Source organism: Primulina eburnea, chromosome 5 (genome assembly GCF_022965805.1).
Source record: "Primulina eburnea isolate SZY01 chromosome 5, ASM2296580v1, whole genome shotgun sequence".
NCBI classification, from domain to species: Eukaryota; Viridiplantae; Streptophyta; class Magnoliopsida; order Lamiales; family Gesneriaceae; genus Primulina; species Primulina eburnea.
This window is the reverse complement of record NC_133105.1, coordinates 36,998,611-37,015,731: the sequence shown is the minus strand read 5'-3', so window position 1 is coordinate 37,015,731 and position 17,121 is coordinate 36,998,611. Positions and strand designations below refer to the sequence as shown.

Genomic DNA, 17,121 nt, shown 5'->3' with positions numbered 1-17,121 from the left:
AGAAATAACAGAATATACGTGCCTTGGATAATTTGAAATACCGTAACGGCGATACCGAAGCGGAGACGGAGTGAGGGTCGATCCAGGACGAGCGTGGCACGATTTTGTTTGAATAAAATCCAACAAAATCTTGCTGGAACCGAAAGGGAGGGGCGGCTGCACACTTGGGAAGGAGACCCTAGGTTTTGCTCTTTTTTTAAAAAATAAAAGAAGTGGAAATCTGAATGTGTGTGTGTTTAGGCGTTTATTAGTGTGTGTAAAAGTGTGTGTGTGTGTGTGTGATTAGTAAATTAGGAAAAATTTCTTAATTAAGTAATAAATAAAAATATTTAAAATATTAACACTCTTTAAACTTTAATAAAATCCCTCAATTAAAATAATGCACACAAAAATACTAATTTTAAAAGTTTTAAACTCTTAAATAACTAAACACCTAAATAAGGCTTTAAAATTCTAAACTAAATAATATATTTAAAATGCCCCTTCCTAACTTTTAAAATAAAATACCGCATTTTAAATTGCCAAGAACCGTCCCCGGTCTTTTCCTCGATCCTGCCTCGAATAATCGCCTGAAACATGAAACTCGAAAAACATTTTAACGTGCACCGTATAAACATAATTAATTTAAAATAATGCATTTAAATAAATCATGCACTACTAAGACTCGTTTTAAAATTAAATAAATGCTTTAATAATTAAATAAATGCATGGGTTATAGTGTACTGAATTTGGGCCCTACAGGACATCTCTATGCCCTTACCAAGAAACGCAGTACACAACATCACAGATGATAGTCTCGAGCTCAAGCGACCTTTATCCCTGTTTTAGGCGGCTGAATCGACTAGGAACGAATTTAGAATATGCAGTGTTTACAAATGAGTTTCAACATCGAATTACGATTCATTTGTATTAAAGCATAATCAAGGACTTTATCTATGATGTTTGCATTGGTATACAGATAAAGTATAACAAGATCATAAAAAGTTAAATTATATTAAAATAAAGATTGTTTATTTCACTTGAGTCAATAAATTCCCTAGCCAACCGTTGGCTTGCAGGGCATCTACTCTAACATAGCATTGGTTTGAATGATGAGATTGATTTTTGGGATGATATCGGAAACCAAGGGGAGTTTTTTATACTGAAATTGAAGATTAATTGATGGGCTTTTCGAAAGAATCGAGGTAAAGATTAATATGGCTTGTAATTGGCCGTTTCTAATTGATGGATCATCCTATCGAATGGAAAATGGGCTGAAATGTCGAACATTACAATTGGGATTCTGGTGCAAGTTCTAGTTTTGGTTTCAGATTTAAAAGATTCAGATAGTACTGTAACCTTGTTATACTGGTTGGAAACCCAAGACCCTCAATAATCTGTTTGTTGTAGGATTCTTGTTTATAAATTCAAGAGATATATCGATGCCTGAATATTACCTGGAGCGGGAAACTTTCTAGAGCATCGATTTGATGCAAAGAATTTGTTTGGTTCAGAATGTTGGTTATTTTAATAGAGAAGTAATTAAACTCTTTATTTTTTTCCAAGAGGGTAAAGAATTGAAATTAAGGACAATGGTCCTTGCATTATCTAGATCTTATTCTTAACGGTTAAGGGTTGAAGGACATGGTTCTTGTTACTCAGTTTATTCAGTAAATGATCTGAATCAATCCCTCTCTACCCAACATTTTGCTTTCATTTTTTGATAAAGGGAACCCCCCCCCCCCCTCCCGCGGGTCTTCAATGTACTTACATGGAAAGTTTTGACTTCTTTCCCTTGGATTTGTTACCTATGATGGTTTTTATAATTTTTTTTCTTATTTTTAGCTTCCACATTTTACGTGTGTTTTATTTCATTATGAGAATTCAAACATTGTGGTTTAGGTGGTACTGTGATAGTTGTTATGAAGGTACTTCGTTTATTTTGTGTATCTTTAGGAATATGCATATATTCATGTGGATTCTACTGCATTTCATTTGTAGGGATTGTGGAGAGTATCAACATTCTGATAAGAGTTTCAAAGGGGCTAAGATTTGGGCCTACTTATTGAGAAATGACTGTTGGAGTATCAATTTTTGGGGGCCGCGTCACGTCAACACACGAGTGGTGTGAACCTAATTATGCTTACTCTTCCTATATCGCTGAGTATTTCAACACCATCTCTAATGTTCCGTGCATCATTTTAGCACTCATTGGTCTCGTGAATGCATTGAGACAACGTTTTGAGAAAAGATTTAGTGTCCTTCATGATACCCCAGGAATGGGCCCACTACCTCTATCCCATCCCCTGGCTCATCCCAAGACCATCAAGGGCCCAGTTAATCTCTTATAAATACCAGGTTTGAGCATTAAGTTGATTATTCAATATGGTTTTTAGCAGCACCCTTAGCTGCTCCCCCCATATATCCTCAGTCACTGACTTGAGCATCGGAGGGGCTACGCCAGGACACCTTCCTGGCCCCCTCCTAACGATCTTATTTGTGGTTTCAGGCTCAGGGTAATTTCAGAACCTGCGTCTAGACTAGTGACACTTGCCGGATCGGACCCTAAATTTCCCGTGAGTATCACTTGGCACCGTCTGTGGGAACATTTGAGTTGAGACGTAGAGATGGTAGGTAAGAGAGGGAGTAGAAGAGCTACCTCAGCCACATCGCGTCCTCAGAGGGGACCCTAACAGTCTCATGCTGAGGTAAGGCAGGAACAACCCCATCAGGAGGAGAGAACAGAACAACCTCGTCAAGAGAATAGGGTCGAGCAACCTCGTCCTAATGAAAATGTGGGGAACTTGACCCTGGAGCAGTTGGGCCACTTTATCACTCGGACAGTGGATTAGGCTATGAAAAGGAACCAAGAATCTATGTATGCTGAAGAGCAAGCCACTCGCCAAGAGCAAGAGGAAAATGCTGAGGGCCACCAGAGCAGGGTTGAAGAGACACAGGCCCACCAAAGTGGGGAGATTGGTGAGATGGGAGAAATGTGGAAGGAAATACAGATGTTGAGACAGCAGTTGGGAAGTAGAGCGTCGGCACCCAAGAGAGGAAGTCCCTTTTCACTAGCCAGTTTAGAAGAAGGACTTCCTCCAAATTTTCGACAGTTGAAAGTTGGAGAATATGATGGACATACCGACCCCGAAGAGCATTTGGGGAGATTTGAGAATTCGGCTCTGTTGCACCAATATTCAGATGGAGTCAGGTGTAGGGTTTTTCTGGGCACGTTAGTGAGGTCAGCCCAGCAGTGGTTTAACACTTTGCAGCCCAACTCTATACGTTCTTTTGAAGACTTCTCAGCTGCCTTCTTGCACCGATTTGCTAGCAGCAAGAGGCGCCAGAAAAATTATTTGAGCTTGTTCGTGATGAAACGGCAAGAGAATGAAACTTTACGAGAATTTGTCCAGCGTTTCAACAGTGCAGCGCTGGAAATACCAGCTGCTACTCCTAACATCATGATAAGTGCCTTCACACAAGGAATGAGGGGAGGGGAGTTTTTCAAGTCGCTGGTCAAGAAGCCCCCGTCAAGCTATGATGAACTGTTGGCTCGAGCTGAGAAATATGTAAACTTGGAAGATGCCCAACGGTACAGAAGGATGGAGAACCATCACGGAAGAAGTAGAGTTGAGGGAGTGGAGAAAGGAGGAAGGAAGAGGGGTGCGAGGGAAAGAGAGGAAGACAGAACTAGTAGTAGAAGACAATTCTCATCCCATGTTCCCCTAGATAGGAGTCGGGACGAGGTGATGGAGGTGAGGGAGCCCGCGGGGAGGTGGGAGAAGTCGCGCAGGGTTGGGTGAAGTGCTAGATTGCCTTCACGGGATAGACGAGAAGGATCCTCATTCAGGAGTCGACAAAGGTCTCGCTTGCCCCCTAGGCGTTGTCAAGGCCCTCCATGGATAAATCATAGGATGGGTGAGCAGAGAGGGGAAGGTCGATGTCAAGATGTCCCTCAGGAGCTCGTGGAACCTAGGAGGGGATTGAATGAGGATAACCACCCTACGAGAGGAATGATTCATATGATCTCGGGGGGTGCTACTGATGGAGACTTTGGGCGAGCTCGGAAGGCACATGGGAGAAGGTTGGAGAACTTTGAGATATCTAGGGGTGCAGACTTACCACAAGACCCCGTCATCAGCTTTGGGCCGGAAGACCTCCGAGGCGTTGTAACTCCACATAATGATGCCTTGGTGGTAACGACCACCATTGCCAATTATGATGTGGCAAGAATATTTATTGATAATAGAAGCTCCGTGAACGTCTTGTTCAAGAGCACGTTGGATCAAATGAAGATGAGAGGATTTGAGTTTGAGCCGGTATCCACCCCGCTGTATCGGTTTGCAGAACACGTCATCTTGCCTTTGGGTGAGATTGTTCTTCCCCTATCCTTGGGGGCTGATCCTCGGCGGGTAACAGAGATGATAGCCTTCACTGTAGTTGTGGAGACCCGGGCTCTAACTCAGTTCTTTACGGGATTAATCGGATCGTTGTTAGAAAACGTGGGTCAAATTTTTTTTGCTTTTAACATTAAATCAAATGTTTATAACTCAAGCAAAAGATAGTTCTATATTTATTTCATTAAAACACACATAATATACTTGTCTTGTTTTATCCATATTCTACAAACCAGTATTCAAATACAGTACATGTCAAAAGTACAACTACTAGTTCATCTGCTACGCCCGTGATCACCACGCTATGTCCATCTCTCATCTCGATCGTGACCCTGATCATGCCCCACCTGTTGTTATGCACACATACAAACATAACAACAGCCGGAAATTCCGGTGAAAACAAATCCCAGTATAAAACATGGTATGCATACATAAAAAGCATATGAATCATGAAACAACTATCATGAATAAAATAAAAAACAATAGGTTCCATAGTCTATGAAACCAATCCAATATAAGCATGCAATATCAATCAAATAATGTCATGACTCAAGTCGACTCTACTCTAGGGATCCCGGTATGAATAAGACGTCGCTGTCTGTTACCTACCCTCCCAATCGGGGTAACTGTACGTCTTATTCCTAGACTTCGGTCATGTCTGTATCGAGTGTCTACATACGGAGTCGAACTGCTCCAATGCGACGATACTACCGAACATCTAGTTTGACAAATCTGTCAATGACTCCTATCTCAAGGCTTGAATATGAATCTATAAACAAGGCATTACATTCAAAATATAAACATAATCTAGTATGTGATTTTTTTGGGAAAACTCAAATTGAATCTCATTTGAGTTGTGTCTTCCCCAAACAAAACATGATTTATACCTTTCGTCGAACAATCTGTCGTAGTCGAAGTCTTGCTATCAAAGTTGCCAATACAAATCTGAAATGGCATGATCAAAGTACATTCTATCAATTTCTAGTCCCCAACACTACATATAGGATTCAATATTCAATCTGAATACAATTTGACGGCATAACGACGTAACTTCTCGATACCGGTCAATTCAAGACAATATAATCAATGTACACAATTCACCATTCTCTTCATAACACACTCTAAACTCTGAAATCTGAACATGTTCAATCATATACATGTTGGAATTTCATACCAATCACATACGACATCCGATAATCAATCCGTTTACGATTCTACAACATTTATAATTTCAAGAGCATATTCTAGAACTCAAATCATAATTCCTCTCATATCTGAATTTCGAAACATGTTGAAAATGAATCATACTTACATCCTTTCGAAGTCCTTGAGGAGAGGAACTCAAAACCGAAATTGGATTTAAGTTTGGATGGCTAAATCTTGCACAAATCAAATTCTAAGCTATGAAGAAGCTTGTGCCTTTCCTGGAAATTAGTCTCGGTTCTTGCTTCTGAAACACAAGGATGGAGAGACAACACATTAAGTATGCATGGCCTAGGACACATGGTTTATTTTTCAGTAAACACGTAAGACCGCGGGTGCGGTGGCTTCACCAGTGCGGGTGCGCTAAACTCACGGCATGTCTTTTGATTTATCGGACCGCGGGTGCGGTCATGGTTCGTACTAAAAATCCTACCCTACTGGCCATCAACCGCGGGGGCGGTATTGTTTCGGCATCCCCTTCACAAATTCAGGATTAATGACCGCGAGTGCAGTCCTTTTCTAGGCGCGGGTGCGATCTTCCTTTATTCAAAAATTCTCATTACATGTCATGCATACTCATATCTTCCGAGTCTCAACTCAATGAAGACTAATAAAGAAATCTCAAGCCTTACATTTCTCCCCCTCTAAGAAATGATTTCCTCCTCGAAATCGCCAGTAATTCTATCAATGCAAGTATGATAGGCAATATAATCAAAACTGAATAAATACTTACATCATCGAAATAACTCGGGATATCGCTTTCTCATATCTGCTTTTGTCTCCCAAGTCGCTTCCTTGATGTCATGACGACTCCACTGGACTTTCACTAGCGGAATAGTCTTCGTTCTGAGCTGCTTTTCCTTCCGATCAAGAATCTGTATCGGTTGCTCAACATAGCTCAAAGTCTGATCAAGCTCAGCTTCATCAGGCTGAATGACATGAGAAATATCTGGCATGTATCTATGCAGCATTGATACATGAAAAACGCCATGTATCCCGGATAGAGAAGGAGGAAGAGCTAGTCGATATGCTCGATCGCCAATCTTCTCAAGAATCTCGAATGGATCGATGTATCTCGGAGACAACTTCCCGCGTTTTCCAAATCTGACAACGCCTCTGAAAGGGGAAATATTCAAAAATACTCTGTCTCCTGATTCAAATACTATTGGTCTACGTCTGATGTTAGCATATTTGGCTTGCCTATCCTGTGCCGTCTTCATCCTTTTCTGAATGATCTTAACCTTCTCAGTCATTTCACGAATCATATCAGGCCCAAGTTCTGGTACCTCAGATATATCATCCTAGTATAACGGAGATCTGCACTTCTTGCCATACAAAGCTTCAAACAGTGCCATCTCGATACTCGTCTGATAGCTGTTGTGTTGTACGAGAATTCACACAAAGGTAGTGAATCTTGCCAACTAGTACCAAAGTCTAGTACTACAGCTCTCAGCATATCCTCTAAAGTCTGGATAGTCCGCTCTGACTGTCCGTCTATCTGGGGATGATAAGCAGTACTCAGGTGTAATGTCCTACTTAGAGCCTGCTGCAAACTGTGCCAGAAGTGTGAAGTGAATCGTGGATCACGATCTGATACGATAGACTTCGGCACACCATGCAATCTGACTACCTCTCGGACATATATCTCTGCCATCTGATCATGCCGATACGTCATTCTGTACGGAATAAAACATGCAGATTTGGTCAATCTGTCAATAATTACCCAAATCGCGTCACAGACCGTGGACGATCGAGGTAACTTCGTCACGAAATCCATGGAAATTTTATCCCATTTCCATTCTGGAACAGACAAACTCTGAAGTAAACCTCCGGGCTTCTTTCTCTCAGCCTTCAGCTGTTGGCAATTTAAGCACTTAGACACAAATTCTGCAATATCTGTCTTCATCTGTTTCCACCAGAATTGTGTCTTCAAATCGTTGTACATTTTTTGGCCTCCAGGATGAATGCTAAACCGACTACAGTGCGCTTCTGATAAGATCTGTTGTTTTAACTCTGAAACATCTGGCACCACAAGACGGTTATTCACATACAGAACAAAATCATGTACCCGATATTCAGATTGATGTCCTGATCTGACCAACTGAATTGACTTCTGAACATTCTGATCTGTTCTTTGGGCTTCTTTGATTCTCATAATCAAGTCTGGCTCAACTTGAATCAAAGCAAGTCGCAATGGTCTACTACCTGTATCAAATGCTAATCTAGACAAACAACAGTTTTCAATCATATTCGTAACACCTATCATCGACAAGGATAGAGCACAAACCTTTCGACTCAAGGCATCCGCTGCTACATTTGATTTCCCTGGATAGTATTTGATTTCGCAATCAAAGTCCTTCAACAAATCGAGCCATCTGCGGTGTCTCATGTTCAATTCTGATTGAGAAAATAGATACTTCAGGCTTTTATGATCAGAGTAGATCTCAAATTTCTCGCCATAAAGATAATGACGTCAAATCTTTAGTGCAAATACGATAGCAGCCAATTCAATGTCATGAATTGGGTATCGAATATCGTTTGGCTTCAGCTGTCTAGAGGCATATGCAATCACATGACCTCGCTGCATAACAACACATCCTAGCCCTCTGTGGGATGCATCACAATATACCACGAAATCGCCAGTACCTGAAGGAATCATGAAGACAGGTGCAGTGGTCAGCCTCTTCTTCAACTCTAGGAAGCTAGGCTCTCAATCCTCGGACCATACAAATGGCGCGTTCTTCTGTGTCAACTAGGTAATCGGTTTCGCAATGCTGGAGAAATCTTTGATGAATCGTCTATAGTACCCTGCTAAACCCATGAAACTGCGTATTTCAGGCACCGAAGTCGGTCTCGGCCAACTAATCACAGCTTCGACTTTACTCGGATCCACAGAAAAACCATCTCCAGATATGATATGACCCAAGAAGACAACCTGTCTCAACCAGAATTCACACTCGGACAGTTTGGCATACAATCTCTCTTTTCTCAATGTCTGTAATACAATCCTCAAATGATCTGCATGCTCGCTCATACTCTTAGAATATACCAGAATGTCATCAATAAAAACAATCACAAACTCATCTAAATATCTCTGAAAGACACGGTTCATCAACCCCATAAACACCGCTGGAGCATTCGTTAAACCAAAAGGCATAACAATAAATTCATAATGTCCATACCTGGTTCGGAATACTATCTTTGGTATATCAATATCTCGTACTCGCAGCTGGTGATATCCAGATCTCAGATCAATCTTGGAATAAACAGAGGATCCCTGCAACTGATCAAATAAATCATCAATGCGAGGCAATGGGTACTTATTCTTTACCGTCGCCTTGTTCAGTTGCCGGTAGTCAATACACAATCGCATAGAACCATCTATCTTCCGCACAAATAGCACTGGTGCGCCCCAAGGAGACACACTCGGTCTAATGTATCCCTTGGTCAAAAGATCTTCTAACTGTGCTTTCAATTCTTTCAACTCTATCGGCGCCATCCTATACGGAGCTCGAGATGTAGGAACGGTACCAGGAATAAGATCAATATTAAAATCTACCTCTCGAGCTGGAGGTAACCCTGGAATCTCCTCTGGGAATACATCTGCAAATTCGCAAACCACTGGCAAATCTGCCAATGTCAAGCTCGGCTTCAGTAAATCTACTGAATAAATAAGGAACCCTTCTGCTCCTTGTTGCAACAATCTGGTCATAGTCAAAACAGACACTAAGGGAATCCGAGATCTGGAACCCTTCTCGTAGAATTTTCACTCGTCAGTCATCTCTGGTCTGAACCTGACAATCTTCTGGAAATAGTCTACAGTGGCTCGGTACTTGGTTAACATATCAATGCCAGCAATACAATCAAAATCAGCTATCCCAAGTAAAATACAATCTAAATCAATTTCATGTCCCTCAAACTGTAGTGTACAATGTCTAACTGAAGTCATAGATATAAGACCACTTCCCAACGGAGAAGAAATAGACACTACAGTAGCTAAGGACTCGACAGGCAAAGCATGCAACAATGCAAAGCACTCAGAAATGAATGTATGAGATGCACCTGTGTCTATCAAAACATAGGCAGGATAACCGCAAAGAAAACATTTACCTGCGATCACATTGTCCGGTGCATCTTGGGCTTGCTCCTCTGTCAATCCAAACACCTGAGCCTGTTGTCTGGGAGGCTGGCTCCCTGTCTGGCTACCTCTGGCTCTTGGCTGTGTCTGTGTAGAAGTGGACTGAAAGGAATGGACAGACGAAGCTTGCCTCTCAGGCTGAGCTACTGACGCAGAAGACCCTGCACCCTGAGATCTCCGTGAACCCATCTGCGGACAGACCTTGGCGAAATGTCCCTGTTGCCTACATATGTTACATCTGCCCATCACACCCTGACAGTGCTCAGTGGCATGTCTACCTCCACAAGAACTGCAATACACACCTGTGTACTCGGTACTCTGGCCAGGACCTCTCTGTCGTGACCCGCTGGAGCTCGACGAACTGCTCCCTGATCTTTTGAACTGTTTCCCTTCGCTTTCAACTGATCTTTTCTTCCACTGCTGCTACCACTGCTCTCAAATCGATGACGGGGTTGAACTGAAGGTAGTGGCGGTCTAGGAGTCGGCGCAACATAAGGAATGCTTCGTTGCCTAAGTAATCCAGCTTCCGCTCTCTTGGCGCGATTCAACGCATCAGTAAAGTTATTGGGTTTACCGGTGTTCACCAAGGTAAAGATGTCTGGATTCAAGCCGTTTATAAACTGATCCGCAACGGCCTCTTCATTCTCGGCAACATGAGGAGCGAATCTGAGTAATGACGAAAACTTAGCAACATACTCCTCGATGTTCAATTGTCCCTGCCTCAGGTTGGCGAACTCGGCACCCTTATCCTTTCGGTATGACACCGGAAAGAATCGCTGATAGAACTCAGTCTTGAACACTTTCCAGGTGATCTGTGTGCCACGGTGCTCCAATGCTCTCTTCATAGTGATCCACCAACTCTTTGCTACGTCTTGAAATTGGTGCCCCACTAATTTCACTCGTCGATCATCAGTGTACTCAAGGGATTCGAATAGCATCTCGATATCCTCTTACCAACTCTCACATTCGACTGCATTTTCTGTGCCTTTCAGTGTCGGTGGTCGGAAACACTGAAACCATTTAAGCAAAGTCTCCATCGGTGTGGCAGTCACGTCCATCGGATCACTGGATGTACTGCCCTGTTCTGGTGCCCGGCCTGCTGCTGGTTGCGGTACTCGTCGAGGCGGCATATCTGAATATCAAACAGATTAATACACAATCTATACAATCTGTCTCAGCCCTCCTCTGATCATATGCCTCTGATCCAGAATCGGTTCTGATTCAGTCTTTACGAGTACATGCTGTAAGTCAATTCAGATAACAATACAACATGTAATAGGGAAAGCAATAAACCATGCTAGCACATCATAAAGCAAGGAAGATGACTCGATCTACCCCGCTCACTCAATTCTATCTCAGTCTACAGAACCTACTGCTCTGATGCCACCTGTTGTGGGGACCCGGGCTCTAACTCAGTTCTTTACGGGATTAATCGAATCGTTGCTAGAAAACGTGGGTCAAATTTTTTTTTTTGCTTTTAACATTAAATCAAATGTTTATAACTCAAGCAAAAGATATTTCTATATTTATTTCATTATAACACACATAATATACATGTCTTGTTTTATCCATATTCTACAAACCAGTATTCAAATACAGTACATGTCAAAAGTACAACTACTAGTTCATCTTCTACGCCCGTGATCACCACGCTATGTCCATCTCTCATCTCGGTCGTGACCCTGATCCTTCCCCACCTGTTGTTATGCACATATACAGACATAACAATAGCCGGAAATTCCGGTGAAAACAAATCCCAGTATAAAACATGGTATGCATGCATAAACAGCGTATGAATCATGAAACAACTATCATCAATAAATCAAAAACAATAGGTTCCATAGTCTATGAAACCAATTCAATATAAGCATGCAATAACAATCAAATCATGTCATGACTCAAGTCGACTCTACTCTAGGGATCCCAGTATGAATAAGAAGTCGCTGTCTGTTACCTACCCTCCCAATCGGGTTAACTGTACGTCTTATTCCTAGACTTCGGTCATGTCTTTATCGAGTGTCTACATACGGAGTCGAACTGCTCCAATGCGACGATACTACCGAACATCTAGTTTGGGAAAACTTAAATTGCATCTCATTTGAGTTGTGTCTTCCCCAAACAAAACATGAATTATACCTTTCGTCGAACAATCTGTCGTAGTCGAAGTCTTGCTACCAAAGTTGCCAATACAAATATGAAATGGCATGATCAAAGTACATTCTATCAATTTCTAGTCCCCAACACTACATATAGGATTCCATATTCAATCTGAATACAATTTGACGGCATAACGACGTAATTTCTAGATACCGGTCAATTCAACACAATATAATCAATATCCACAATTCACCATTCTCTTCATAACACACTCTAAACTCTGAAATATGAACATTTTCAATCATATACATGCTGGAATTTCATACCAATCGCATACGACATCCGATAATCAATCTGTTTACGATTCTGCAACATTTATAATTTCAAGAACATATTCTAGAACTTAAATCATAATTCCTCTCATATCTGAATTTCGAAACATGTTGAAAATGAATCATACTTACATCCTTTCGAAGTCCTTGAAGAGAGGAACTCAAAACCGAAATTGGATTTATGTTTGGATGGCTAAATCTTGCACAAATCAAATTCTAAGCTATGAAGAAGCTTGTGGCTTTCCTGGAAATATTCTCGGTTCTTGCTTCTGAAACACAAGGATGGAGAGACAACACATTAAGTATTCATGGCCTAGGACACATGGTTTATTTTTCAATAAACACGTAAGATCGCGGGTGCAGTGGCTTCACCAGCGTGGGTGCGCTCAACTCACGGCATGTCTTTTAATTTCCCAACATTCGACGACCGCAGGTGCGGTCATGGTTCGTACTAAAACTCCTACCCTACAGGCCATCAACCGCGGGTGCGGTCATATCTCTACCGCGGGTGCGGTATTGTTTCGGCATCCCCTTCACAAATTCAGGATTAATGACCGCGGGTGCAGTCCTTTTCTAGGCGCGGGTGCAATATTCCTTTATTCAAAAATTCTCATTACATGTCATGCATACTCATATCTTCCGAGTCTCACCTCAATGAAGACTAATAAAGAAATCTCAAGCCTTACAGTAGTAGATACCACGTCAGCGTATAGTGGAATTCTAGGACGACCAAACCTGAAGGATTTTAGAGCAGTAGCTTCAAGTTATCATCAGAAGCTTAAGTTTCCTGTGGGAAAAGGAGTCGGAGTCCTGTGCGTCGTTGTTATGAAAGAATCGTGAAGGAAAAAGAAAAGAGAGGTCACGAGCATTCGCATGGAAGCTTGAGCTCACTCTTGCAGTTGTAGAGTCATTCGGAGAAGCTTCTAAATGGGTAACTTTGTCCTGTGGAGGTTCAAGGGGAGCTGAGAGGAAAGTTGGAGAATGCGCTAGGTAAGGCTCTAAAGAGGCATGGGAACGCTTACCACCTTAGAGAATATCTTTACTTCATTTTTGATGTATTTCGTTCCTGAATTTGTCTTACGTTATCAGTTGATATTTAATAAAGCCAAGTTCTTATATTAAGTTCATGGTTGTTCTTGTATTATGAGGATTATATGAATTTTGTTTTACCTACTTAGGCTGCGCCTAGAAGAGGGGGGAGAAAAGTTAAATTTTTCCTGCTAAGGCATCCCCTAACAGAGGAGTAGAGGGTGGAGGTGTTGATTTTATTTTCCTGCTAAGGCCCGGCTTAGCAGAGGAGTTAGAGGGTGGAGGTGTTGATTTTATTTTCGTGCTAAGGCATCGCCTAGGAGAGGAGTTAGAGGGTGGGCGCGTTGAATTTTATTTTCCTGCTAAGGCCCGGCTTAGCAGAGGAGTTAGAGGGTGGAGGTGTTGATTTTATTTTCGTGCTAAGGCATCACCTAGCAGAGGAGATAGAGGGTGGGCGCGTTGAATTTTATTTTCCTGCTAAGGCCTAGCTTAGCAGAGGAGTTAGAGGGTGGAGGTGTTGATTTTATTTCCTGCTAAGGCATCGCCTAGCAGAGGAGTTAGAGGGTGGGCGCGTTGAATTTTATTTTCGTGCTAAGGAATCGTTTAGCAGAGGAGTTAGAGGGTGGGCGCGTTGAATTTTATTTTCCTGCTAAGGCCCGGCTTAGCAGAGGAGTTAGAGGGTGGAGATGTTGATTTTATTTTCCTTCTAAGGCCCGGCTTAGCCGGCTTAGCAGAGGAGTCAGAGGGTGGAGGTGTTGATTTTATTTTCCTGCTAAGGCCCGGCTTAGCAGAGGAGTTATGAGATGATGAGGTGAGAATTTGATTTTTCCTGCTAAGGCCCGGCTTAGCAGAGGAGTTAGAGGGTGGAGGAGGTGTTGATTTTATTTTCCTGCTAAGGCCCGGCTTAGCAGAGGAGTTAGATGGTGGAGGTGTTGATTTTATTTTCCTGCTAAGGCATCGCCTAGCAGAGTAGTTAGAGGGTGGGCGCGTTGAATTTTATCTTCATGCTATGACGTCACCTAGCAGAGGAGTTAGATGGTGGAGGTGTTGAATTTTATTTTCCTGCTATGAACTATTTTAGCAGAGGAGTCAAGGGCATGGGGAAGTGGAAACTATTTCCCTTCAAAAGCTTAGTAGAGGATCTTGAAGATGGGGGCGACGAGGGCATACTGTGTTAGAAAAATTTATTTCGTTTGTCGTTACCGAACAATGTTTGCCGCTGCGAAAATTACGGGGATCGACCTGACCGGGAATGTATCAAAATTCTCAACGTACGGGAAGAATGGGCGGCCGGACGAGGGGTTCCTAGGCGAGGCTGGCAGGGCAAGCGCACAGAGCTGTTGGGCGAGTGCGTGCGGGAGCTGGCAGCCGGGCTAGCGTGCGGGGAGTCCGGGCGAGCAGGTGGGGGCGAGCGTGCGGGGAATCCGGGCGAAGGCAAGCGGCTGGGCGAGCAGGTGGGGGCGAGCGTGCGGGGAGTTCGGGCGAGCAGGTGAGGGCGAGCGTACGGGGAGTCTGGGCTAAGGCAGGCGGCTGGGCGAGCAGGTGGGGGCGAGCGTGCGGGGAGTCCGGGCGAGCGTGCGGGGCGTCCGGGCGAAGGCAGGCGGCTAGGCGAGCAGGTAGGGGCAAGCGTGGCACGTGCTGGGGCGACCAGGCGAGCGTGCAGGCGCGGAAGGCAAGGGGCGAGGGGCGAGCGTGCAGGTGTCTTGGACGAGCGTGTGTGAGGGCGAGTAGGAGGATGTGCGAGCAAGGGCGAGCAGGCGTGAGGGTGTGAGCGTGCGGGCGCGCAAGGCGAGGGGTGAGTCACTCGGGCGCTGGGGTTTGAGCTCTAGGCGAGCACCGAGGGGGCGAGGTCTAGGCGGCGTAGGGCGAGGGCTTGGTTGTGTTGGGCGGGCGGTGATGGAAAAGTGACGAGGGGCGAGGGTAGAAAGGGCGAGGGCAGGGCTGCAGGGGGCAAGAGGCGAAGCTGGTGTGCAGGGCGAGAGGTCGAGGGTTCGGCGGTGTCGGGCGAGTGACAAAGCTGGTGCAGGGCGAGGGCGAGGTTGGCGAGGTTCAAGCCAGCGTACGGGCGATTCGATGTATGAGAGAGGGCGACGAATTGTGGGGGAGAAAAGAGAATGAAAGGGGAAGAATGCACAACTCGTGCCCGGTACCCCGAGGACAGCACAGCTAATCGAACTTCGAACCTGTGATTCAGTTCGACTCGGGAGGGGGAGACTGGTGATACCCCAGGAATGGGCCCACTACCTCTAGCCCATCCCCTGGCTCATCCCAAGCCCAAGAGGAAGACAGGCCCATCAAGGGCCCAGGTATTCTCTTATAAATACCAGTTTTGAGCATTAAGTTGATTATTCAATATTGTTTTCAGCAGCACCCTTAGCTGCTCCCCACATATATCCTCAGTCACTGACTTGAGCGTCGGAGGGGCTACGCCAGGACACCCTCCTGGCCCCCTCTTAATGATCTTATTTGTGATTTCTGGCTCAGGGTAATTTCAGAACCTGCGTCTGGACTAGTGACACATGCCGGAATCGGACCCTAAATTTCCCGTGAGTATCACTTCAAATATCAAATATGATACTTTCCATTGGCAGCATGTTGTATCATGCCACACTGCAGCGGCTGTAAGTTCCGATTTTGTGTTATTGACTTCTTTTTTACTCTATAGTATGTATGAATGATCATTTTTCTTTGTTCTTTCTTTAATACATGTGAAGCTTTTACCTCAAAATTATATTATATTTGAGGGTCAGAAATATGAGTAAAATTTGTTTTTTCGTTTGGGTCTGAAGCTGCCATCCTTTACATCACTTTCATACTAAGTGTATTACATTGGGGTGTGACGAGATGATATGCTTTAGATCCTACCTTGTTCTTAGGTAGATAAAAGCACTCGATGTGAAAAATATCGCATATGGTGAAACTAGTTCCCTGTTTGAGCTAGCCACAATTTTCGCAATGACATTAATTCCTTTGTTGACGAGAACTTGGATTTCAATTAAAGGCAACAGCAAGGAGATGAAACACCTATGGTGTGGGAAATGCTCCTTTATATTTACATCCTAAACTCTCCAGATTGGCATTATCGGAGCACAATGCCCACTTTCTTGTTTCTCTATGGTGCGGTCTTTGTTGTAGCACATGCACTCATTAATTTCGACATCGCTTTTAAGCTGCACTATGCCCTGCTTTGCTTTCTTTGCATCCTAGGATGTACATGTTAGAGTAGATGCCTTGCAAGCCAACGGTTGGCTAGGGAATTTATTGACTCAAGTGAAATAAACAATCTTTATTTTAATATAATTTAACTTTTTATGGTGTTGTTATACTTTATCTGTATACCCATACAAACAACATAGATAAAGTCCTTGACTATGCTTTAATACAAATGAATCGTAATTCGATGTTGAAACTCATTTGTAAACACTGCATCTTCTAAATTCGTTCCTAGTCGATTGTGTACTGCGTTCCTATGCTTTATAGTGTTGTTATACTTTATCTGTATACCCATGCATCTGTGATGTTGTGTACAGCGTTTTTTGGTAAGGGCATAGAGATGTCCAAACATGCAGATGGGTAGTCATATGATGATTATACCGAACAACCCTCCCTCGGACATTGTAAGTGGTTATCATTCATCGAGAGGATAAGTCCGTGGTTATGATTGTACACCATTTGTAATGCCCGAGAATTAATTCCTGTAATCAGACGGTGATTAATTGATATGATTGAGATTATACGAAAGTGAATGATGTAGCCGGGCCATTGCGAGACCAGATTGGGGCAAAGTATACTAATTACACGAGTGTTGGACAGAAGTAGTGGCGCCCGAGCGGTAGATGACGACCGCCCGAGCGCCAATGTTCAACAAGAACAAGTTCGGGCAGAGAAGGTGGCGCCCGGGCGGTAGTTTTTGACCGCCCGAGCGCCAAGGGTACATTTCGAAAGG

At 43.5% G+C, this 17,121-nt stretch overlaps 1 long non-coding RNA gene across 1 annotated transcript; it reads left to right on the top strand.

The window, feature by feature from the left end:
• Positions 1-1,946: 1,946 nt before the first annotated feature.
• On the top strand, positions 1,947-16,377 carry LOC140831825 (uncharacterized). Its single transcript, XR_012117962.1, has 3 exons — positions 1,947-2,235; positions 15,727-15,796; positions 16,177-16,377. It is a non-coding gene; the product is annotated as an uncharacterized lncRNA (long non-coding RNA).
• The last annotated feature ends 744 nt before the right edge of the window (positions 16,378-17,121 follow it).